Source organism: Acinonyx jubatus, chromosome B3, assembly GCF_027475565.1.
Source record: "Acinonyx jubatus isolate Ajub_Pintada_27869175 chromosome B3, VMU_Ajub_asm_v1.0, whole genome shotgun sequence".
In the NCBI taxonomy this organism is placed as follows: Eukaryota; Metazoa; Chordata; class Mammalia; order Carnivora; family Felidae; genus Acinonyx; species Acinonyx jubatus.
The window spans coordinates 51,924,456-51,949,521 of record NC_069386.1 but is presented as its reverse complement, the minus strand read 5'-3'; the positions used below and the strand labels follow the sequence as shown (position 1 = coordinate 51,949,521).

The following is a 25,066-nucleotide window of genomic DNA, read 5'->3' as shown; positions in this document are numbered from 1 at the left end:
CTACCTAAACAGGTAGCTAAATCCTAATTTCTGTTACTTCTGAGGATTCCACCATCCTTTTGTTTTCTCTCCTCCTTCACTTCTCCCATTAAACCACCAAGCCTAGCCCATCATTTTCTTTGAACTTATTTTGGGTTGGGCTCTATCTTTTGCAGCTATTTATTGCCCAGGCCAGAGCCACATCAGTTCACTCTTGATTGAGTCAAGGATTTCAGAAGACTAATCTTCTAGTCAGTGGTATCTTTCAGCCAGGGTCAATAATACATGGACAAGAATCTTTTCCTCTGGCACTTTTTGTCACAGGTGTCCACAGTCTAGTGCTATTCCAAAGCCAGGAGCCTGCATCAGCAGATTTTGCATTGGCTCCCCATTTTCTGTTCACTAAATCCAAACACTTTTGGCACATGTTTCAGGTTATCTACCAGTGTCCTGTATCACCACTTTCATTGTTCATATTATTCCTCAGTGTGGAACCCCTTCAGTCAAGAGAACAAAGAAACCCAAGCTTTGCTGGTCCTCTTATGTGACCTGATTATTCTCTCCTGCCTATTTTTATCCATTTCATTCTAATGTCATGAATGTTAACAAATTGCCAGTCAGTCTTCAATTTTCCCCCTCGTTGTAAACCCTAGGCCTATATTTTCCAATCCTAGGATTTCTTCTCTAACCCTTTACAACCTTCAAGATGTGTGTTCTACAGTAAATCTTTTATAATATACTTTGTAAATATCTCATTTGCTATTAAACTAGCTCTGAGGAGCAGAATTTCCCACATTAACTAACTGGAAATGAATGTCATGAAGCTATGAGCTTCTTCAAGACAAGGACCATGTCTTATTTACCTTTATATCACCAGCATCTAGTCCAGTACCAGGCACATCATTTAAGTACAGTAAATATATGTTGAATAAATAAATACCACTCTATGATGTCTCCCCTTTCAGCAAGTTCCTTCAGTACAAGAGGTTCAGCTTCCTTATCTAGAAAACTGTGCTGAGAATACTGACATTGTAAGATATGAACATGAATTAAGAAAGCCTATGTAAGATTCCTAGCACAGAACTTGGCACAGAGAGCTTAATCCATGTGAGTTCACACATTCCCATTAAATGTTTTTAGAATTAGTATCAAAATTATAAAACTCTCACAATTGCTTGTGCATGTCAGGGCATTTTTGCTATAGCCTCAAAAGAGGCCTTGGATCCAGTATCAAATGCAAGTATGGGAGTTGTAATAATCTGTAAGAAAATAAAATCTTGATCCAACAGGAGAAAAAATCCATAGAACTGTTGTTAATTTTTAGTGTGGGGCTTGGCTGTAACAGTTCTGATATAACAGATACATGCTAGTTTATCTTTTTAAGGGATTCCTAAACGCGTGATCTGTTTGGACACTAGACTTCATAAAGGTAGAGACTATTTTCCTTTCTCCTTCCTTACATTTCACATTGAGGAGAAATTTTATCATCAATAGGCTGAATGGCCTTTGAACACTCCACTGTGTTCACTGTAACACTGAACTTTGTGTATTTGTATCTAGCAGAGGGAATGAAAATTATTAATCCTGAAGATCTCTTAAATCAGTTTCATGGATTTAATAATTTTCATTCTTTTTGAGTGTCAATTGTCCCTTACCTGAATTATGCACTCAGTTTTTCTATCTGTAAAACAGGGGTGATAGTTTGTACTTTCCTCCTCCTCTTAGGACTAATGTTTCTTGTGATACAGAGGAAAGAGTGTTGGACTGGGAGTCAACAGAACTGAGCTCAGTCCTTCATTATGACTAGCTACATAGATCTTGGGCAAATCGTTCAACTTGGTTTCCGCATCTCCAAAATTATAAATCTAAATTAAGCAATTTTTAAAGTCAGCCCCCAAATTAAAAATGATATTTTTTTTAAAGAAAGGAAATGAGTTAAGTGGCCCCCTTCTTCTATCCAAGAATACCAGATGAGAGGAGACTTTCTGTGCCCTGTATATAAAGGGGGATTTTGCCTATGCTGGCCATAGTAGGTATGTGGCATCCATGTGCCAACCATAAATGTCATAGCAGCACACATAAGGCAGGAACTTAAAGAGGGTATGCATGTCTTATTGGGGATAAGAATCCAGGGAAGTAGAGGCATGTGGATTATTTGGGATACTTTTGCACAAAGAGTATCATTTTTTTTTTTTTGTATAAAAATACAACCTATTACTATGCATTGTTTTTAGACTCCCTAAGCTGTGCACCAACCCTCTGACTTACAGTTGGAGGGATTATCCATAGGTATACCCCAACAGAGAGGGATTGGAAAAAGAAATGGGAGGTTGCGTCTTACACCTATTAGAGTATTAGTCCCTTCTTCAGGGATGGACTCAAGTGTAGCAGGTGAAGAGCTCCCCCTGGTATTCATTTGATGATCATGCAAAGTTCAAGGCAAGTCATGTCACCTTCAACTCCAAACTTTTTGGATCCATATTAACATCTTAGAATCTATATGTGCCTATATATACCATCATATTTTCCAGTTGCAGGAAAGAGCCACAGGGTTTCTAATCAAAAGACCCGAGTTCGAGTCCTATCTGCACAAACTGGCTAGCGTTGGGCAAGATTGTTCAGGTGTCTGAGCTGATTCATGTAAGGATCAAACAGAAATGTGTTGGGAGCTTTGCTTCAGGGCTAATCATGGCGGAACCGGCCCTCACTCTTTTTACAAAATCTTCTCCCACCCAAAAACTCATTTAGGGAAGTTTTTAAAATTAACTCTCTCTAAGACCCATCCCTTTGTCAGGGAAACTTGAAGAGGGGCAACAACAAAAGCCAGAGGCTTTAGAACCAGAGGGGACAGGGCACTTCGGTCCTGCAACTTTGAAACAACTTCCTTGGGGCAAAGCTCTGCTTTCTGTAGCATCACTCCCCCCTCGCCCCCCTCCAGCCACACCTGGCCTCTCTTCCCAGTCACCTTAACTTGGTGGCATGTCACTGGACCCGTTCAGGATCTTGGTTTGGCTTCCTCTCTACCTGTGTAGTCCCTAACTGTTGTGGTGTGGGGATGCCCCCCAGAGAGCCCCCTCTCAGGCTTTGCTCTCACAGAAAGCATGCATCAAAGAGTCCTATGCCCCACTTCATTTGGGATGTGCATCATGGCAAGGAATGGCAACACAACCTGTGGCCACCACCACCACAGCCCAGCTGAGTGCCGTCTCCAGTTCACAGCCTGTGGCAGACATTGAAAATGCAGGATCCGAGTCGCCCCAGCTGACAGCACCAGGGGTTAGGGAATCTCTTTGGTGAAAAGACACCTGAATCTCCATTGCCAGCCCAACTACTCAGAGCTCTCGCTTCACTAAGACTCCAGAGATTCTTTAAACATCAGCTTAAAATAATTGCTGATGCCATTATGGCACAAAGAAAGCACATTGGCTGGGGGATCAGACTGGCCCTGGGATTAAAGCCCAGCTTGGCCAGTAGCTGTTTAGGTAACATATTGGCCAACTGCTGAACCCGGTTTGCACCTGTGTAAAATGGAGATGCTGATGCCTTTGCACAGCCGTTGTGAGGATTAAACAGAACTGCACATTGCAAAGTGCCTAGCCCACAGTGACTGCTCCAGAGGTTTTTTTTCCTTGCTTCCCTCTCACTAGAGAAAGCCCAAATTATCCCAAGTAGGATTCATTTAGGAGGGCTAACATTTTTCTGTTAAAAGTAGTAATTGATCAAGTTCCTGACTAATCATTTCAATTCAGGTATTAAGGGGTCTAAAGTAAATGGATTTATTCACAGCATGGACCACTACCCCCCCCCCCCACTCCCCCGCAGCAGGAGTGCTTCGGAGTATGTCTGCCAGCTGTTACCTCCCTCCCCTCAACACACCGGCACCCCCACAAGCCCAATCCCAGCCAGTTTGAAGGAAAAGAGTCATCAAGTTTTGTCTAGGATTTTTAGATGCCAAACAAGGATTATGATGGAAATTCCCATTCATGAAATTAAAACTGCCCTTTTTCCCAGGAAGCCTTCACTAATGAAGTGTTTTCATTTCATTTGTTTTCATTTCCTGGTTTATGATTTATATTGAGACCATCCATGTGTATGTGTGTGTGTGTCTCAGAAGTAACACAGCAGGAGGAGTTGGCTTAGTTTATCATGGCCAGTCTAGTCAGAGTATTTCATTGTATATTTCAAATCTTGCCATTGTTTGTCCATCTTAGATGGCTCATTAAGACAGCCAAAATGACAAGCTCTACAGTGTCGTTGGCTCTCTTTGTTTCCTTATGCACAAATAAAGCATAGATGACACGAACCTCAAAGGACAGAGTGACTGGGTTTGAAAATTTTTAAAAGAACTGCTACAAAAACTTAGCTGTCATTTGCAATATGTTACCCTATCTTTGCTTATTTTAATTCCTCTCTATATTCAGGAGAATACCTAAAACTGAAAGTGTATCTAGACACAGCCAACAAAAGCTATATCTTATAGTTGTTTACCCAAGTTCCTTAAAGCCACAAACATGTTTCTACAATAACCATCACACTGCAGTATAAGTACATAAAATCTTTATAGTTTTAAATGCCCAAGCTATGTTTCTCTGTACTTTCATATTACATTGCTTTAAAAAGAGTTTCCGCAATTCAACTTAAAATACCTAAGTTGCTAAACTTACGAGCAAAACAATCACAAGAAGGAATTCTTTCTGCCTGAAGTTGTTAGCAGTAATAGAAATACAAGTCATAAGCAGCCTTTTAAATCAACTGTAATCATATTGTGCTGAGAAGGAGACTTTTCTTAGCAGAACATTAACAAGTCCCAGATTTTCTGGGATTGTCCTGATTCTGGATGCTCTGACCCATTGCCAAGCTCTGTATTGAGACAAAGTATCCCATTTTCTGATTCTCAGAAGATGACAGCATATCCTGTCCCCTTGAGTTCTAAAGATCTGTTATTTCAGCTAGCCTCCCAATTTAAAGATAAATGACACATGCAATTCTTATAAAAAACAAAGTATCACCATCCCGACTTGTGTTGATTGAAACTGCAATTTTCTAAGGTCCGTTTGCCTCGATCTGTGATATTTCTGTGTAATGTTTCCAGGCTCAATCAGGGAGATTTTTATTTCACTCTTCACAAAATGTCCCCTTTTTATGCCCACAAGTACCCCCAAGTGGGTTTATAATTAAATTACACAGTCTCAATCGAAGGGGGATGCAGATGAAAAACAATTGTTCCTCATCTCCAACTCCAATTTTCTAAAAAGACATTTAAACCTTTAACTCCTAGGTACCTAAAAAAGCAAACGAGGTGCAGATAGCTGGAATTTCTCCTATTTTTTTGTTTTAGAATGAAACTTTTCTTAACGGCAATGAAAACAAATAGAAAAATGCTTGCTTTTGTGCTATGAAAGAGAGAAAAGAAAAAAACAGTCCTTGAATATTTGCAACAAAAGACCATCACTTGCTACTGGAATTGACTGGATTAGAAAGCTAAAGTTTGGCGGTAAAATCATTTTGCTATTCTTTACATATTTTAGCAGTTTAAAAATACCCTAGGAGGGGAAACATATGTATTCCCCTAGGAGTGCACACCACTCAGGGTGATATTCTGCACGCTCCTATTTTGCCACAGCGTGGATTTTCTTACCTTCAGATGAAAACCTACAGAAATAAACTCTGAGAAAGATAGATTGTTTCCCCCTTCCATCCTCATGTCAATGAAATATTTTGAGTGAACTGTTTTCTGATCACAAAATTTCTGTCCAAGTTGTATAACAAAATCAAGAAGCAGTTATTGAATAGAATACATTCTATTAAAAGTTAGCCAAAACCAACTAATAAGACCTCAGAAAATGCACACATTTCAAAGAATTTTGTTCTCTTCAATAGTTGCATGAGTTTTTTTTTCTTTTTCAGGAAAATGTGCAAATATCAAGGTTACCTGGGTCTGCTGGTCACTTCCTAGTTTTTGGACTCTTGAGGATGGTGAGTTTTGCTAATGATGCGCGGCTGTTTAAGAACCGGGTGGCTTTTCTGGCAATCACTCTTTGTGTGCTATCTTTTATAAAGGTGCTTCTTGTTGCTAAGAGATCAGTTGCTTAGAGACCAAATCATTAAAAAAAATATATATGTCAGGGGCCAACATAAATTATAACCAAATTTTGTCATTTCAGCTGGCCCTCTGAAGGTTTGGCTTCTGTAATAGATTATAACGTACTAAGAGAAGCCAATTACTAATCACAAATAGAAAACTGACCATGAGGAGGAGAAAAGATCTGTGTGTAAACGCTCTCATGGACAGGGAGTAATGCCATGGATTCCCTGTGAAGGAGTTGCATCGTCATGAGACTCTTGGAAACTTTGACTCCCTGTGGGGGTCGTAGACACATCCTGGGAATATAGATTCACATACACACACATACTTGTCCCAGGCAAACTTGAGTGCAGTTTGGAATACAAACACATTTAGACACTGTGGAACCACTTTAGTCTTTTCCAAAGGAAAATCAGGAAACTGTAAGTTGGAAATCTGAAGCGATCTTAGACTTCAGCCAGATGTATTCAGGTTTGAACAACTGTCAGTGCTTCAGGTTCAGGTGTGTATGTGCTGGTGGGGCAGGAGCTCGGATACAGAACTGCCTTTTATCCTCTCCAGCACTAACCAGGAGACAGGACTACTTACAACTGGTGAAGTACATAATGTTTGGCTTTGGGGTTCTTTCTTATCCCCTTCGTGGTGACTCTGCCCACGAAGCCCCTGTCCCTTCAAACTGCCACCTAAGAATTACCCCTCCCAAGGACATTGGCATTTTAGGACTAGGTTTTTTAAATGGAAGGCTCTTAAATTCCTTTAAATTCTATTCTAAAGGAATGGTGGCATTCCAAATTTCTTAATAAGTAGGGCAAGAGATGTTTGGGGGCAAGATAAAGCTGGACACAACCCTTTACTGTATGACTTCATAACACAATCCCTCCTCCACTCCTCCCTCTCCCCCTTCCATTCTTCACAGGTCTCTTTGGTCTCATCTTAGGTGAGAAGCAAGCAAGCAAATAAAAGATCAAAGACTTGGTAGTTAAAATAAGATAAGAGGTAAAAAGGATACGTAGGATCCTAGAGACTTTTTCCCCCTTACTAACCTCCAAAATGCTTGTCATCCTAGAAGACTTGATGCCTTTGGCTTGACTGTGATAGACTGTATGTTGGAGAGAGAGCTGTAGGCTGGGATGGACACACCAGGTGGAATGGCGAGAGGTCTGGCTTTCTCACTCTTTAGTTCTGGCCACTGACAGATTGGCATCATTGTTTACACTCTCTCATTTACAGAGTAGATATAAGACCCACAACCAGCTTGAATTTATTTAGGAATATATAGAAGTTAAAAAAAAATGCAACCTGTGCAAATGAAATGAGGTTAATGCTCAGTAGGAGTTCATTACAGGAGGAAATGAAACTCTGACTCTCCCCAACCTACGCTGTGAGTGACATGGACACAGAGCATGCGAGCATCACAGAATAAACCCAGGTGTACCAACTAAGCCTACATTTTCCCTTAAAGTCTTTTTCTTCCTTCTGATCCCCAAACTTCTCTTTATTCCCCCCCCCTTTTTTTGACAGAGAGAGAGAGAGAGATGGAAGTAGAAAGGGAAGGGATCCAAGATAGAAGAATTACAGGTAGAAAAAGGCAAGAGAAATAAAAATGTCCAAACATATATTCAGTACTTAGGAAATACCAGTTGAAGGAATAAGAAAGAGGAAGAGGACGCTAAAGGGGAAAGAAGCCGTGAACCCCACTCTATGTTCCCAGAGGCAGAAGCCACCTTATGCTTTTCTTTCCCCTATTCCAAGTACTTTGTACAGGGCTTTTGCATTTAGAACACATTCATTTAGAATCAAATGTTTTTCTTAAATTCTAAGTCAAAGGAGAAAACAAGCAGAAGGGATGGGCCCAAGGGGGTTCAACTATTACTTGGCCCTGTATCCCATATGCCTGGTTCCCTCCAAAGGAGCATATTCTATAGGCATTTGTATTTTGCACCTCAGTTACAAATAAAGGCCCACCCTTCTTCTTACCCATCAATTCTGGTATTTCTACTCCTTTGGCTCTGATTTGGCTCTCCCCTGTGCCTTGTGGCCATTTGCTTTGGATTCTTAGCTGCTACCTCTGAGACATGAGGCCCCACATCTTCTTTGCCTATCAGGAGGCACCATTCTGGATACCAGACCTTGGCAGGCTCCAGGCTTTCACCTACCTGGGTGGAGGTGAGGAAATGCAATTGTCTATGAAGGATCCACCCGGTTGTCAACACTATGTGGCTAAAGGAAATAGGCTTGGATCCATAAAGGCTTTGCCTACAAATGTCCCCACTTGAACCTTTGAAAGAAACTTTTTTTTTGCATGCATGTAACTGTTTGCAGCAAGGAATGCAGTCTGGAGTCATTTTGGGTCCCACAGTGTGGCAGGCCACTTATTCACAAGTCCATGGAACCACAGAGCCCCCACACCTTGACCCCACCACTACTGGGATGCTGCCCAGCCCATGCAAGCTCCATCTTCCAGTCTCAGGAATGGGGGAGCAGCTGGGAACTCTTAACAGTGGGCTCCTGCCTCCAGATCGGGAGATGTTACACTGAGAGACCTCAAGCCCCAAGGCATTCTCTGCAAAAGTGGCTGCCACTGCTGGTGCCTTTTGTTGGGGAATCCAGTGTCCCAATTCCACTCCTGACTGAGCACTTGAAGATCTGGATCCATTGACTGCCTGCCGCCCAACTGTCAGTAATTTCTCCAGGACTTGCCTCTCCTGTATGGGAATCCAAGACACCATTTCTAGAAAGGCTTACACAGGACCCTCTTTAGCTACAAGGTAGGAAGGACCCACTCCTATCCTGGAAAGTTCCAGGGTAGTGGCCTGCAACTCTCTTCATATTTCTCCAGGAAATTCCCAGAAGAGGCCTGTAGAGGAGCATGACCTGCTAGATAAGGATGGAGGCTGCTTCAAATGTTTGGAGTCCTCTCAAGAAGGACCTCTGCATGCAACCTAGTAGAAGCTTGACCATCACTAAAAAGTTTGCTTTTTCCAAGCAATTTTACCTTGCCAGATGCCATGTGCTAGGCAGAAAGCTACTCTTTGAATCCAGGGCACCAGAGGAAGGCCTGCCCTGGAAAAGTCACCTCCAGCCACCCAGCCCAGTAGTTACTGTTAGAAAGTTGGGTTTGGGGAGCAAGGGCAGCAAAGCACAACTGCCTCAATCTGAACTCTAGAGCACCTTTGGGAGGCATGAGATAAAGGGGCAGAGGGTCTGCTGTATCAGAGGACAGCTGCTCATGCTGGCCAGAGGTATGGCAACCGAACTTGCCCTTGTGCTGATTGCCTCTCTGGATTCAAAAACCTTCATCGTAGTCCACAGGGACTTCTGGCATGCTAAGACCTTGAGACACAGAGGCCTGAGCCAATGGTGAACAGACTTCAAGACACACATGGTTATAGTTGCTTTCCCTGATCATGCCCCCTGCACCCCCCCTTATGGCCTCACCTCTCCCTTGCATTGATGGGAGGCCTTAAGGCATCACGTTTCATCTTCCCCTTTTGGTACATTGTTACAGCGCTACTCAACAAAAATTCCTGTAAACATCTTGCTCCTCATCTAGATTGCATCCTGGTTTTGTGGGGTATATGCCCGTCCACATGCACACCCACCAGTTCTCCAACAATTACCTAAACAGCAAGGCCAGACATAGTGTATCACTTGGGTGCTTGGGAAAGACTTGTTCTTCTTACACCTGTCACCAGCAATAGGCCTTATCCAACTATCCAGGAAAATTTACCTGTAATAACTCTATCCCATCTCTTGTGCTGGAACACCCCTTCTTCTCCCTGCCCTCTCCCTCTCCACCCCTGCCACAGAAAATATGGCTTCCATCCACACCAAATTCCCAATGCTGTGGTCATACCAACACTCTGGAAGCCAGCTTGCCATTCCAGGAGTTACAACAACCTTCTTCTAGGAAGCCTTTGAGATACCTTGCTCTGATATGTTAAGGACCACAATGAAGAGTCCACCAACCACCACTCACTCCAGAGCAAGCACATGTGTCCAACTTATTTTGTTACCAGACATTCATTCAAGGCAGGGAGCTCTTGGACTACGATTTGTGTGATAATTAACATAACAAAAGATTACAGCCCAACAAGCACCACCACACATTCCTATTTTACTCCCTTTCTTGGGCAAAGAACCATGATGTTCTCATACATTGTCTGGCCCCAGATGACCCTCTTCACAGCTGGTAATTTACTTCTAGTCACTGCCTTTGGCAGCTTACAGGTATTAATTATACACATCTGTTAAGTAGTTTACTGAGTAAGAAAAGACTGGGGAGAGGGATGGGAGACAAGAGAAGAATATGATGTGGTGAGGGAAACGTGGAAGCAAATAGAAGCTAAGGGTCTTCTTGAACTTAATGAAGTGATGTATACAAGGTGTATATGCTGATGTTCACACTGAACAAATTTCACAGAAGCCTACTAATTGAAATATTCTAATTCTCCAGAGGAAAAAAATGGAGAGAATCACTAATTGCAACACAATTGCAACACAGTTATAAGCCAACAATGTTGTTTCAGCAAAGTACAATTAAACTGAACAAAATTCTCATAAATCAAACTACTCTCCATCCTCCTGTCTCTTCTGACCCCCAGTGAGTTCATCTATCCTTGTGTCCTTCCTCTTTCTACCTGTACGTCACGTCCTCTGTACATCAGCCACCTCTGATCTGCAGGTAAGCACCCTCCCCCCACCCCACCCCTCTGTGCCCGATTGCTCAAGCCTAGGACAGACACACGTCTTTAAATGAGGTGGGCTAAGGTACAGGCCAAGAAACAAAAAAACTAACTGCTCTATCTTCAGGAACTTGTTTTGTTGCATTTTTCCCCCTGTCTGAACCACAATTTTCAACCAGCAGAGTACAAAGTGATTCTTATTTCACTCATCACATCACATTTTGAGGCTGTGTGCCCTGAATACTAGGCATGTCCAAAGCCCACTGTGTAAAGGCTTCAGTCCTTTGATAGCTTAAGGGAATCTGCCTCAAGAAGAGTGTGTTTTTCTGTCTATACCCTCCAAGTCTTTTGATAGCCTAAGGGAATCCTCCCAAGCAGAGCAAATATTTTCATATTGTGTATGCTCCAGACATCATCACCTCCTCCCCATTCAGGGTTTCCCAACTGTTTTCGTTCTGCAGGGGATTTGCTGATTTGTAAGCATGGAGCAGGCAATCAGTAGAAGGTTGATGAAAGTCACCCAGAAGGAAATAAAAGGCAGGGATAATGCACAGGAGATACAATGGCTGGTGTACAAGCAAGAAGTGGACACTTCATGCCCATGATATCTTGAGAGAGGTAAGCTGTGGCAGATTCAGAATACACCTTTAGGAGTCCTCTAGAGATGACAGGAGGTGCTGCTCCAACTGAGGATGATTCCAGCAGGAAAAGCTTTCAGTTCACCCTACTATCATTTCCATCTTTGGGTGCCATGGACAAGAGTGGGGCTTTCCACCATGTATTCCTCCCACTCATAACTCATCCAAGTGACTCCCACTCCAAACAAAACAATTTTTGGATGAGCTAGAAAATTTATCAGTCTTTCTTTCCTTACTCATCCTGTCCTTCCCTAGACTAATCCCAAAGTAATGGAAAATATGTTCTTTAAAGAAAAAACAACCAAACTGAGGGTTGATGGGGGGTGGGAGGGAGGGGAGGGTGGGTGATGGGTATTGAGGAGGGCACCTTTTGGGATGAGCACTGGGTGTTGTATGGAAACCAATTTGACAATAAACTTCATATATTGAAAAATAAATAAACGAACAAACAAACAAATAAATAAATAATAACAGAAAAAAGAAAAAAAAAAGAAAAATCAATCAAGACTCTTTGGCCAGGAGAGAAGGTGGCATGCAATGGGTTAGCATGACTGTTTCCAAGAGGCACTACTAAAGCAAGGTGAACCCTGATGTGGCATGTTTCTCTGGCAAATTTGGACAGGTCTGTTTTGAAGCAACCAGAAAAAACCAAGCCCACTTGAACTTGGGCTTCTTCCAGTGTGCCGGTTCCTTAAGGATGTTGTGAGGCTCCTGTCAGGTTGTCAGGCAGCTGTAGCTCTGTTCCTCCACAGATCCCCCAGGCCTCTTCTCCTCTCCTGGGCCCAAGCACCTTTTCCCTGAGTCTGCCCTGGCCAGGTCTTCTTCCTACTCTCAAATGGCCCCTTTCCCCAGTCATTCAGTTAAAACTTCCAAAGGAATACTAAATAGACTCCTGATGCTCTTCAGTGATTCAGGGCTAAAGCTATTAAAGGAAACAGAAGCACCACCTTCTTGATGTCCAACACAAAGCAGGTCCAGGTCACCAGATGAGTTTATACTGACAACTAACAGGAAGTTCCAACTTATATGTATCTTGGGAGGTGGGGTGTGAATTGAAGGTGGAATGTTGAGAAGTTCAATGCCTCAGTGAAATAGTCTGTGGAAGAGTAGATTTGATATACTTAAGCTAACAAGTATTATTGGAGTGAAATGTAATGGCTGCTTTTGTACAATAATTTAAAAGAACCATGAATTGGACATATCATCTTAAGGCACTGGAGTCTATCTTTCCCCAGCCTATCTCCCCTAAAAATTTATGAACCACTCAAGAGTAAGGACCATGTCTTACTCATCTTCCTATCTCTGGGCTGCCTAAATGCCTATAGCATTTAGTATTTGGGCAGTGATTTTTGAAAGAATGAAACTGTTTACCCTTTGCCTCATGTCATCAGCCCCTACCTTCCCTGGTCTTTCTCAGATCCTGACAACTGAGTTATCTGAGCTGTCAATCATGCCCCATTCCCAGACAAATCATGTCTTGAGACAAGAATTCAAGCGGCCAGAACTCTGCCCACTGTCCAGTGTGGTTCCAACTCACTGCCCACCCCCAGGAGTCTAGTTCGGGCCTTGGTGCCCTGGAGCTGACTCCTAGTGTTCCACAGCTGCTATTCAAGTCACAGATTCCACCATCCCACACCCCTTATGATTCCCCTGCTGAAACTTGGGACTCTTGCACCTGAGGCTTTACCACTAGGTACCCAGGAGTGTTGGACCTTGTTTCCTTGCTCTGGATCAGCCTGTCTAGTGAGCACTATAGCTCTACCTCCTCACTCTGCCACATGCTCCTGCAGCTCATTTATCCCCTTAGCCTGCTCCTCTGCTTTTATTCTCCACACCCTACCCTCACCTTCTATTCTACTCCCTGGAAACAGAAGCCCCAGAGGCCCTGATATGAACCCCTGGCCCAACAGCTCGCTCCCTGTTAAACTCAGGACTATTCCTCTCTGCTCTAGGCCTGGTCTCTGCTTTGCAACTCTGATGGGACATACCCCACCTCCATTTTGTGAACCTCTGGTGCTGACCATTTGTTTAAATCATGATAGGAGGTTGCTGTGTCCTTTGCCCTCCCATCTGTCCCTCTAGTTATTGCATGATCTGCCCACTGTTGATGAGAAGGTCTTGCTATCTTTCAGACTTTTTTGCCAGCTTTTAATACAACAAAAGGATCTGAAATATGGTGCATGACAGCCACCCCCCCAACACACACACACACACACACACACACACACACACACACACACACACTTGTATTCCAGCTTCCTTCTTGTACTGCCAAGAGAAATGGAAGGTGTGCTAAGCCGGAGGGGTTGTTCTGAAATGAGTTTACTGCTATAGAATATAGAACTAGAGTTTTTGGTTACATTTTTCATGGAAGGAGGGGATATGGGATACAGATTTTTCACAACCAGACATGCTGAAATTATCTGGGACAGTCCCACTTTCCTGGTGTTTTATTCAAAGAAGGTAATTTGTTTTTTGCTTTATTAAATATACATGTGTCTGTATTTCAAGTGCCTTGTTAGACTTCATACACATTTCCAAAAACATTTTAAAAGAATTCCTTCTCAAATCATGAATTTGGGAAAAGAGGGCCCTTGGATGAGTAGGTGACCACACCATTGCTTGTGCAGTTCTTGGGAATGGTTAAGGGCATGGAGCAGCTCTCCCAGGTGCCCCTGTACCTGACTCCCATCCAAGCTTCATTTTCCAAGAGTCATTCTCTCATCAACAAGGATGTGAACTTGGCTTTGCTTGTCATCTTTCTTTGCTTCTTCCAAGCCAAGATCTTGGCTTCTTCCATCTTCCAAGAAGAAGATATAAACCACCGTCCTGTCTCTAGCTGGGTGGATACTTTGGGACCTTCTTCAATGCTTTGAGGGCACATTTGCCCTCAAAACTCTCAGCTGCCCTCTTTTCTCCCCACTCGCCTCAGGAGATTTTGGGTCATCCTTTCCCCAGCCATTGCCAGAAAACTTTCCTGAGGCATTTATCTCTTCTTATAACTGGGAGGCAACCCTGTTACCTTTTCTAGAGCTATTTGTATTTTAAGCCTTTTACCAGTGAATCAAAGAATGAGACCTTCTCCCATTGTAGGAATATTTGCATTGAACCTCAGGGGACTGAAAGAGTTAGGGGAGGCTCTCTTCCAGTGCTCCAATGTCCTACACACACTCATACTGTCAGACCCAGAAGAAGCTGGTGAGTGTCAAGCATGAACAGCTGCCACATCCCTCCACCATGCCCCTTCCCCACCAGTGAACTTCAGGCCCACTAGTGGGTGAGTGGCAGGCAGACAGCAGGTGTGAAATTGAAGTTGAGTCACAAAACCATCTTTTGAAAGCTGTCTTCCTTGGCTGGTCCCAGCCTGCCTGGGCCTGCTCTCCCCTAACTCTTCAGAGTTTCTCTTTTCTTCACATTCCTACTCAGTTTCCCAGGAGCCACCTGGGAAGGAGGCAATGTGTTTACCTTTGCACTGTGCCTGGCACATAGTAAGCACTCAGTAAATGTTAGCTGTTAATAATAAAACGAATAAGTCCAGAATAGGATTCATGGGATACTTGCTAGGCCTGGTCAAGGGACTGAGATGGTTGTAGGCCATTACATTCCCAACACATGGTAGACTATTCATTTCATGTTTCTGAACTGGAGAAAGTTTCAGTTCTTCGAAGTGGAAAAATAATGCCTGTCAGCCAAAGGACCATGATAGGAGTTCCTTATTCCTAAATCTCCAGGAGAGTTTGAAAAAAGTTTTCATCCCATAGGTAAACATCTTGCTCAGTGCTAAGATGGAGATTTATGACCAAAACACTACCCATCTGTCTTCTGTCTTGGCTGTGAGAATTCCAATGGCCAGATGCTGTAGAGAACTTTCAAAGGACCTGGCACCTTCTACAGAATGAGGTGAGCTAGTGAGGTGTGTTAAAACCAATTAAACAAGCAATATTTGCAAGATTCTTACCTAAAGCCAAGAAGCAGAAGATAAACAGCTGAGGTTCTGCCTTCAGAGTACAGAGTTAATATTGGTGCCTTAAGCCCAGGATCATAGCATTGGTTTTTTTTTTTTTTTTTCCCTCCCCACTGCCCTGTCACATTGCTCTGCATCTAGGCATTAGAATTTTGCCTCCATTTCCTGAGACTGTCTGGATTTCTAACTGGTCCTCTAGTAGTGCCTTGACTTCTAAAACTGCTTAGCCTGGGCAGAGGCTTGGATCCTCTGCCTAAGACTTGCCATGCTTCTTGCCCTGAGGGCTAGAGCACAGCACCTAGGTGCAGGTGAAGCAGCCACTTCACTTTGAACATCACCAGGGCCCCACAGCATTGTGCCCAACCTTTAGATTGAACACCAGTGGGTGGAACACTAGTTACCCTTCCCTTCCCTTCCCTTCCCTTGCCCCTAGAGTATGTGTAAGTTTGGTCCCAGCATGCCTTGTGATTGGGCCAGCCTAAATTTGGCAGAAAACTAGGTTGGGAAGCAGATTATAAAAACCTTGAAAGTGAATATATGGAATCAGGGGTGAGGACACTGAAAGTTTTTAACATGGAATTCATACCATCAGAGCTGTGTTTCAGGCAGTGGCAATGGGAAAGTTGGATTGGAATGGGAAGAACCTAAAGGCAGAGAGACTGGCCATGGACCCAGATAATTTCCCCTGAAGGTAGAAAGGAGGGGACCAATGTGAGAGATGGTTTGGAAGAATTGGCATGGATTTGGGAAGGTATAGGGAAAAGGAAAGTAATTACATTAACTGAACAATTGTAAAACCAGCTCCTGAATGCCGTCTTCCCTGGCTGGTCCCCTGGCTAAGCCACATTCCTCTAACTCCTCAGTTTCTACCTGACTTGAGGTTCCTGTGCAGGTTACCAGGAATCACCTGGGAATGAGGCAAGCCCACTTTAGAGGGACAAGTTCATGATAACAAGAAATGGGCAAAAGGACCAACATTTAACAAGTACTTATTACAGAATGACCATTGGTAGCATCCATGGAAAAAGAGAAAAAAGGATCTTGCTTCAAAGACTACACAGAAAAGTATAGAACCAGGATTCTAATCTAGGGGTGTGACCCCAAAGTCCTTGCCCTTTGCACTGCAGAATGTTTCTCTAGAGAAGCCAAAAGGAGAAGCAAAATAGAAGGTAGAAATGGCTTTGAACATGTCAAGGGGCTGGCGGGACGGGCAGCAGTGCAGCCTGCAGTTTGAAATGTGGGCATGGAGATCTGGAAATAGATCAGGACCAGAAGATACGAATCTGGGGGTCAGTGAGTTGAATGGCCATTACATTGGGAACTCCAGGACACATCAAATCTCCCACACAGAGGGTAGAGATCAGGGTCAAAAGCTCAGGCTGGAGCCCTGAGGGATACCCTCGGCTGAGGAACTGATGAAGAAGCAGAATAGATGCCGCCAGAGTAGAATGAAAACCGGGAGAGAGCCATTTAACTGGAGTCCAAAGGAGGACAGTGTAAAAACAGGAAAGAGAAACCATCAGCTTAGAACACTTGACACTGACAAATGAGTGAAACATAAAACAAATAACAACAACAAAAAGAACCAAGAAAAGGCCAGCAGCTTCAGCAAGGATCACAGTGGTGCTCTCCATCAATCAGATCCAGTCAGGTGGTGGGCAGGGGAGCCACTGAGATAGCAAGTATGGACTCTTCTTTCAAAAAATTTGGCAGTAAGAGAGGAGAGGACTGGAAAAGGTGGGAGGCCTGGAGGGGCTCTTTGGACAGCCAACTGAACTGCACAGGCTTAATCACCCCATTCTTAACCCATGCAATTCTTAAAGAGAAAAATCATCCGCAACCAGATTATGTATCACCCCTGGACAGACCACACTTTCGTTCAGCAGTTTTGTAACCCCACCTTTCAACCCTAGCTCCTCACTGGTAGTAATTCTGCCACAATCACTGGCCTATAAAGGTAGATACTGTCTAGTATGATGCTAGAATCTGGGAGATCATCTCGCCTAGCCCTCCAAGCAGCAGTGGGAATGGCTCAGGCTGGCAAGGAGTCTTGTAGACCCAAAAATACCATAGAAAGCCTTGAGCATTTTCATAGACTGGCAAATCATATCTAACTTTCACAAATGTAGCCTACTCCTTGGCCTCTTCCCATTTCTTCTGCCTTTGGAGAGGAGGCTGTCCAAGGAGAATGATGTAAAAAGCCAAGGGGAGACCTCCCTTTACTTGGGGCCACACGCACAAGAGTCAAGTGTGAGTGAAATCCAGCCCCTGCTTCTTTGCCAAGTGTTATATCCATCCAGATGGGACACCTTTTTCTAAATTGCACAAAGGAGCTTGGGCCTATACATTTACATTGGGAGGGGGACTGGGGTCCTTCAACATGGGTGGAGAGCAGCTGTCTCCTCAGGAGAAGCCCTTTTCTCTGATAGGGGCCCTTTAGTGGCCACAGGCCCAGTCCCCAAGGACCAGGCGCTCTGCTTCTCTGCCCAGCATTGAGGGGCTTGCCAGGAGAGCTGGGGTTCGGTGCTCCACGAAAGGTCTACCTGAGGGAGGAACACTGGTAACACAGGGAAAGGAGCCCTGATGATCTGCTGAGTTGTAGGGAACAAGCCTTAGGGGTTCAATGCCTGGTGCCAAATGGTGTCAACTGCAGAATTTGCCCAAATTATTTTAAACAGAAAATTAGCAAGTCTGAGCTCCTGCCCCCACCCTTGAATGAGCCCAATGAGACTGGACTATAAGAGGTTAAATCATGTGAAAACCCTTATTTTTTAATGAAACTACATTTAGTCAAGAACCACTTGTGTAGGATAGGTCTTCAAAAATTATTGCCATTTGCCAGAGAAAATGTGCTTTAATTCCTTGATGCCAAAGAATGTCTGATACATTGTATAATGAAACTAGAATAATTGAACCACTTGTTTATTACAGAGCTCTCTGGCCAAATACTCTAAATTCTTCAGTGGCTGAGTGGGCTTGCAGTGAATTAACAATGTTCTTTTCTTAAAAAAAAATAATAATTTTGAGGTAGGACACAATATTTACAAAAGATTTTTTTGTGAAGCATTACTAAATGCTTTTTACTCCCAGAAGGATCATGTATTATTCTTTGTTGATAATGCCAGGGTGATTCAGAAGGACAAGTGAAACGTTGACCAAAGCATTAAGCAGGAGTCCAGACCAGCTTTACCCTGGCCAGTTTTCCTCTCAGTTCCCACCAGAGATCTTCCTTTGCATTTACACTCCCCTAACCTACTGCCCCTCTCTCATGGAGTTCCTACCAAATTGCCTTGCCTCCAGGTAAACCAAAACACCAATCCCCCACTATCACCCCATGAGCTGGGGAACCCTATAAAGGCAGAGGCCATGGGGTATTAATATTAACATCCTTGTCCTCAAAAGCACACCAGAGTACTTCACACCTAGGAGGCTCTCAGGAAGACATTGATGTTGGGTATAGACCGCTAGAGTTAAGTGAGAGACTGGAATAAAAATGGAAAAAAAATCCAAACTCATGGATGCTTCCTTCCTCCATCCCACTGGACCTGACTGAGGCAGTCAACTTCTTCACATTTCTTGAGAAGACTGAGGAGCCAACAGGTCAGGTCTGTTTGGGGAAAGAAAGCTGGCCCTATCACAGGTCACAAAGCTCTGGCATTAGGGGAGTTTGGGGAGTGCAGAGAAGAGTGAGAAAAGAGAGAAGTGACTCAGGAAAATATGGCCAGGCTGACCAAGGCAAGCAGAAGGATGTTTCAAGGTGTGTGGAAGCATTTTAAAGATTGCAGACAGATTGAGTTTGAGGACAACAAAGGAAAGGCCCCTAGGTTTCAGGAAGTTGCTTCTCAATTTTTCCATTGTCTCCTGAGAGGTGAGAATAGAAGCCAGGTAGAAGAGAAGTAAGAAGGGCTTGGGAGGGTGGGAGGCAGCAGGGCAAAGACTACACATTTCCAGGGCAATAGGGGATAACAGGTTGGGGGTGGGGGGTGGGGTGGCATCTTTGTCAGACTGCGGCTGGGGGAGGGGGCAGGTGTTGGGAGTTCATTTTAGCAGCAAACATCTGGGGAGGGGCTATGGTAGAAAGGGCCTTGAGAGAACGAGTCTGAGGAGAAGTAAAATACATTCTTCCTCTGAGATTGGAGGATTTGAAATAGAAAAGAATGGCTGTAGATCTGACATGCTTTCATGAGTACCCCTCTCCTAAATCAAGATGGCACACACAGAGGGTAACAGGAATGGAGACCTTCGCAGTCAATTCTTTATAGTGTGGGCTAGACACTTAAAAGAACAAGCAGTAATGTGGATCCACTGACCTTCATCACATGGCACTATCACCTCTAGACTGATGATCCTCAGGGCCAGTCCATGGACCAGTGTCTTTCCATAGGAAACTTCTCACTGAAATGAGGTTCCTTTTTTTTTTTTTAAGCTGCATTCAATGTAAAGGACTGCCCTTTATGCTGAGATTATATCCTCTTCACTTTTTTTGGTATTAAAATGGCCTATGCTGAACATGAAACAATGACAGTAGATCAGAGTTTGGTTTTTCCCTCCATGTCTTTACTTAGCAAAAGAAAATAATGCTGTTCCTCATGAGTCCTCCCTCTGTCACCACTGCCATTTATTTTTCATGTTCCTGTTTGTGAAATAAATTATTGGGAATAATTGTTCTGAAACTAATGTTTATATATCTCCAAAATACAGTTTTAGAAAACAATTAAATTATTTTGAGCACCCAAGGAAAGACATTTCTGGTTGGTCTCCCTGGTTAGGACTCACACCCTCAAGCCAGTGTGTCAGATGAATTGTGAATTATTTCCTTGGAAGCCCACCTTAAACAGAGACACCAATGAACAGGTGTGTGGTGGAAATCAAGCTCATGTAGCGCTTGAGATCTCAGACCTTTAGGCCTGGAAGGAGTTTTAGAATTATTTTTGTCACCTAATCTGGATTATTCTGAGGCCCTATCAGAGGGAGATTTGCCCAAAGCCACAAAAACAACTAGCAGTAGAGCCAAGACAAGAGGCCCAGTCTCCAAACCCCCAGGTGTCCCTCTCCCATCTCTAACTTCCCCTGGCTCAGGATCAATGGCAACCTCCTCTTTCCCAGCAGGCAAGTTGCAAGCCAAATAGCAGCTAGGCCTAGAGGGTGGTACATGGGAATAGAGAGCCATTTTCTTGTCTATAATAATGGCTGTTGCTTCAGTGTTTAATGCCTTCTTGATTGTATCACTCAGAACTGCTGCTGCAGCCCCTCCTCAGTCCCCTCCTAGAGGAGCTTCTTTTCCAATGACCCAGGGGTCAGCTCCAAGGCCCAGGCTCTCATAGTCTACCTCAACCTCCACAATTTCAACAAGGCTTTCCTGCAGATTCCTTCTCTGCCAGCTCCCTCACTCTCCTCCCTGTTCAGTGCCAACCCCAGGAGTGTTATCTTCTTTTTAGTGAAGCAGACCTTGTGGGAATCCCAGTTCTACCAACTAGCATTTACATTTTCACAGTTGCCTTTGAGGCTGAAAGGTCAGGAATTATAAACAAGAACACCTCTAGGGCTGGTGGAGACCTAGTAGAGTCACCTTATGCTGGGGCTGTAAGGGACATTATGGACAGGGTGCCGCAGGAGCATGACAACAGGGGTGAGGGTGCAGGATTTGGGCCATTCTGAGGAATGGATGGAGGACCTAGGAAAGTTTCACAGAGAAGAAATTTGAAGAATGAGTTAGAGGCAGAGAAAGGATCTTCTAAACCCAGATCTCTGCCCCTAGTCACAGAATTGACATCAGAGAGCAAAGAAAGACTGGAAAGGAGAATTGTAGTAAGAGACAGGGAGGACCCACCAGCTGGGATGCAGCTACTCCTTGGGGTAGCGTAAAATTAAATGGCCCTCCTTTACTGATTTGGGTGAAGCCCCAGGTGATGGTATAAGGTTATCTGTTCACTGACTATAAGCTGATATTTAATGCCCAAATGTCATTTAAGTTATTCTATATTTTTGACTTATTTATCATTTTTAGAGCCAATAGAATAATTCAAACTTTTATGGAGCCCATGCCATGAAAAATTAAGTATAAGAAATTGTTTCAATTGTTACATTGACATCTCACTACCATTTATGCCCTTGGGTGATGATTAATAGTAATGATATAACTACTTCATAGTGCATGCTATGATAAGATATTTAGTTAGAGATGTGTCATGAGCTTGTGTTTTTAAAAGTTGATGTGTATTATTTAACATAAAAGAATCCAGAAACATTCTATCTTTGTAGAAAGATCATGTGGGAATCAGGAAGACTTGGCTTCTCACCCTGGCTCAGCTCCTGGCACTAAGTATCTCATCCTTAACTACTGTTCACTTTACTTTATTACCATAGAAAGAAAACAGTTGCATAGGGAGGGGCGAAAAATGGAATAGATGGCTTCTAAGGACTCTTCCAGATTTGGCTTTATTATGATGGAATTTAAGGGATTCTTTTATTAAACAGTGGTCCAGAACATTTCCTTCCATGCCTATATTGTGCATCCTTTGCTTCTGAAACCCTGAACCCTTGCTTTCTCAGAAACTCTTAGCATTGCTAGTTTGTTGTCTAAAAAATTGCTCAAATGCTAATGATCATTGTCCCACTTTAGTTGTTGCTGAGGAAGAGCCAACAGGACTAGGTAAAGTGAGAAAAAGGAACTGGGTTGGGGGCAAAGAATCACCCCTAGGATAATGGATTACTATTTTTCTTCAAATTAGAAAACAAGTCCTGAGCTGACTGCAAATGTAAACTTGCTGCATGGCTTGTGGGAAGCTGGGAAAGAAGGTGGCTGGGCCAGGCCCCCACTGGCCAGCTCCATCTGTGTAGATTTCTTGGAGCCAGCAAGGGTACTTTCTGACTCCTTCAATCCTCTGCCTCTGGACGCTTCATAAAGAGGCAAGGGGACTTCTGCCAAAACAGAGGACTCTTCCTCCTGAGCCCCCCAAGTACTCCTTTCTATTGCTGGTGGCATTTTCTGTCTGGTGGTAACTGGGCTTACCATCACCAGGGCTTCCTTTTGATCCCTGGTTTACATGGCTTTCTGTTGAGCAAATAAACAACATTCATCCCTGCCCCCAACAAGACAAAGGCAATTCATTCATAGGAGCTGCTGCCCAGCTGACAGATGTTCTGGCCTCCTGGCCCTGTAGCCTGGCATGCTGTTGACCCTAAAGGTGAAAGGCTCTGTCACCCATTCTCATCCCCCAGTTGGCCAGTTGCTACAAAGGATCATCAAGAATTCTGACATTTGTCTTTCCTCCCTACTCCTGCCCCCACAGCTCTTAGTGGCTCTTAGGACAGAGCTGTTCCCAAAGTGGCCTTTGATCAAATCAGCTGGAGAATGAAAAAGATGGGCCATGTGGTCAGGATTGCCTTGCCACAGCTGCTCAAATACTTCTGTAGACTTGACTGTGCCCTTGCAAAGACAAGGCCATGAGGAGCCCTTTTAGGCACTTTTCCACAGAGAGAGAGCAATGAGAAGTCCCTTTTTAGGAATATAATGGCTGAAAAAATAAAGCCACCTTTCTGGCCTTAGCATCACATTGGGGCTCAATATCTTCATTTGTAGTTTACGGCCTAGTGAGGGAAGAAAAGACCTCCACTAATATGCTGTCCAGGTTTTAAGAGTCTAGGGGAGTGCCCAACCAAATGGTTGTTGAGCCCAGAGAAGGAAATGTTGACTTCCAACAGGACACTCATGGAAGGTTCTACAGAGGAGGTGACATTTAAGCTGGGCCAAAGGAGAGGTAGAATTTCACTGGACAGAAATGGAGATGGGAGGGCCTTCATTTATGCAGCTGCTTCTGTGTGAAGGCAGTAGAATGCAGAGCCAAACTGAGCAGCAGGGAGGGTGGAAGAGTTTCCAATGATGCAAGACAGACCATGTCACCGCAGACACTCTTCCAGTTTGTCAGCCTGAGAATCCTGAGCCACCAGGAGTCTTGAGCCCAGTTTGAGTAAAACTCTTCGTACCCATTTCTTCATAGAAATTCATAGAGCATTTTGAGAGGAAAGTAACCCCTAAAGAGTCCTTAAAAAGCAACTCCATGATCTCGATTCACCTGATTCCCTCTTTGTCTAGGCTTCTTTGGAGTCTTCCAACATTTTTCTACATAAGTTACTGAGTGTTCTATGCTTGTACACCAAACCACAACTAACAAGAAAGTCTACAGTCTATTAGCTTGTCTTTGAGAGCTAAGAAATCACTTAGATTTCTTTGAGAGCTAGAAATCACTTAGGCACTTTTCAGCTCTTTTCATAGGAAATCATCTCTGGAGAAAATGATCAAGTGCACTAGAAAGAGGTTTGATTCACGTGTGACAACAATTAAGGGGTTAGTTTCACTCTGCCAATAGGGCAGAGACTTTTAAAAATAAAACCCTAAAGTACCTGCTCCACCATAGCTGCCATGTTTTGGAGCTCTAGACCTCCTGTGCCTCCTGCAGAGTCTAAGCAGTACCACCATCAGCTCCTTGTCTATCCCTACACTGGGAACCAGCTCCTACTGCTTTTCCCTCCTACAAGGAAGAACATTTTCCCCAAATTGCATCCATCTTTGGTGCCTTTTTACTGTATCAAATGATTGAGGATCCCTTTTGATGAAACTATTGTTTTTTGTTTAAAAGTGTAACAACAAGAACATTACCCTTAAGAAAATCATCACCCCCAAAAACAGAAAACAATAGTAGGTGACAAATTGACACCAATATGATAGAAGGCCAGCAAAGTGCGATCAGAGAAACAGCAGGAAGGAGAAAGAGGCGAAGAGAAATGAACAGAAAGCTAAAAAAGGAAACTACCTTCCCAGGTGAGATAATGCAATCAAACCAGGGAGTGGAGAAGCTCTTAGAGAGAAATCAGATCTCAAGGGACCTACCAGAGTAAGGGTTACAGGGGCATTTTGCTTGAGCTGGGAACAGGCATAGAAAAGCTAGACTTTTAAGGCAACTCATAGGAGGCAGAGGTTAGAAAGAGTTTGGAGGCTGAAAGAAATGATGTGGGAAAATCCCCAAACACAAGTTATCACACTGGCCATATTGCCAGTCCTGAGCCCAAGTTATTGACTTGTCCATGTTGCCCCTTGTTATTTGCCTCCCCCTCTCTGATGATACTGAGATGATTTGCACTATTTTATGGAAGTTCTTGCCCAACAATAGCAGACACTGAGCATAAAACTTAAAGGGCACAAAGCTTGCTTTCCAAATTAGGTCAATTTAGGCTTTATAAAAATCCTGGTTGACCAGAGGCAGAATTCACCTCATTCTGGATGCAGGGGCTATACCTCCAAGGCCAAGGCTCCCCTGCCCAGCTAGGTGTATAAAAAGTCAAGCAGAGAATGAATGTCCCCTCCTTCCTCCAGAAGATTCTTAGAATCAGGGACCACAGGTCTGCATGCTGACCCTACTCTGGCTAACCCACCATGCCTACCTTCCCTTTTTTTTTTTTTTTTTTTTTAATGCTGCCATCCAAGGCAAGCTACTACACTCTCAGGCCTGAGTCTTGTGTTCTTCATCCTTTGATTGACTAGACCTGATTTATCTGCCAGCTTTTCATCCATACAGTATTACTGGGTTGCTTTGTCTCTCCAGGGCTGGGGTTACTGCTGACTAAATTCAGCTCACTGGGAATGAATAGAATCCTGGTTAAGTACTAGCTATGTTTGGGCTTAAAAACAAAAGTCCCAAGGGTGTGATGCCACCAA

At 43.6% G+C, this 25,066-nt stretch overlaps 2 protein-coding genes across 4 annotated transcripts in view; one reads left to right on the top strand and one right to left on the bottom strand.

Moving 5' to 3' along the window:
- LOC113601811 (translation initiation factor IF-2-like) overlaps positions 1-6,220 on the top strand; it is a 175,191-nt gene extending 168,971 nt beyond the window's left edge. Inside the window, exon 5 of the mRNA XM_053224023.1 lies at positions 5,887-6,220. The gene's annotated coding sequence lies outside the window, so the exon portion shown is untranslated. The remainder of the gene's footprint in view (positions 1-5,886) is intronic.
- The window catches only part of LOC106967273 (aromatase), a 132,946-nt gene that overhangs the window by 70,272 nt on the left and 37,608 nt on the right, over positions 1-25,066 (bottom strand). The gene's annotated exons all lie outside the window — the stretch shown is intronic.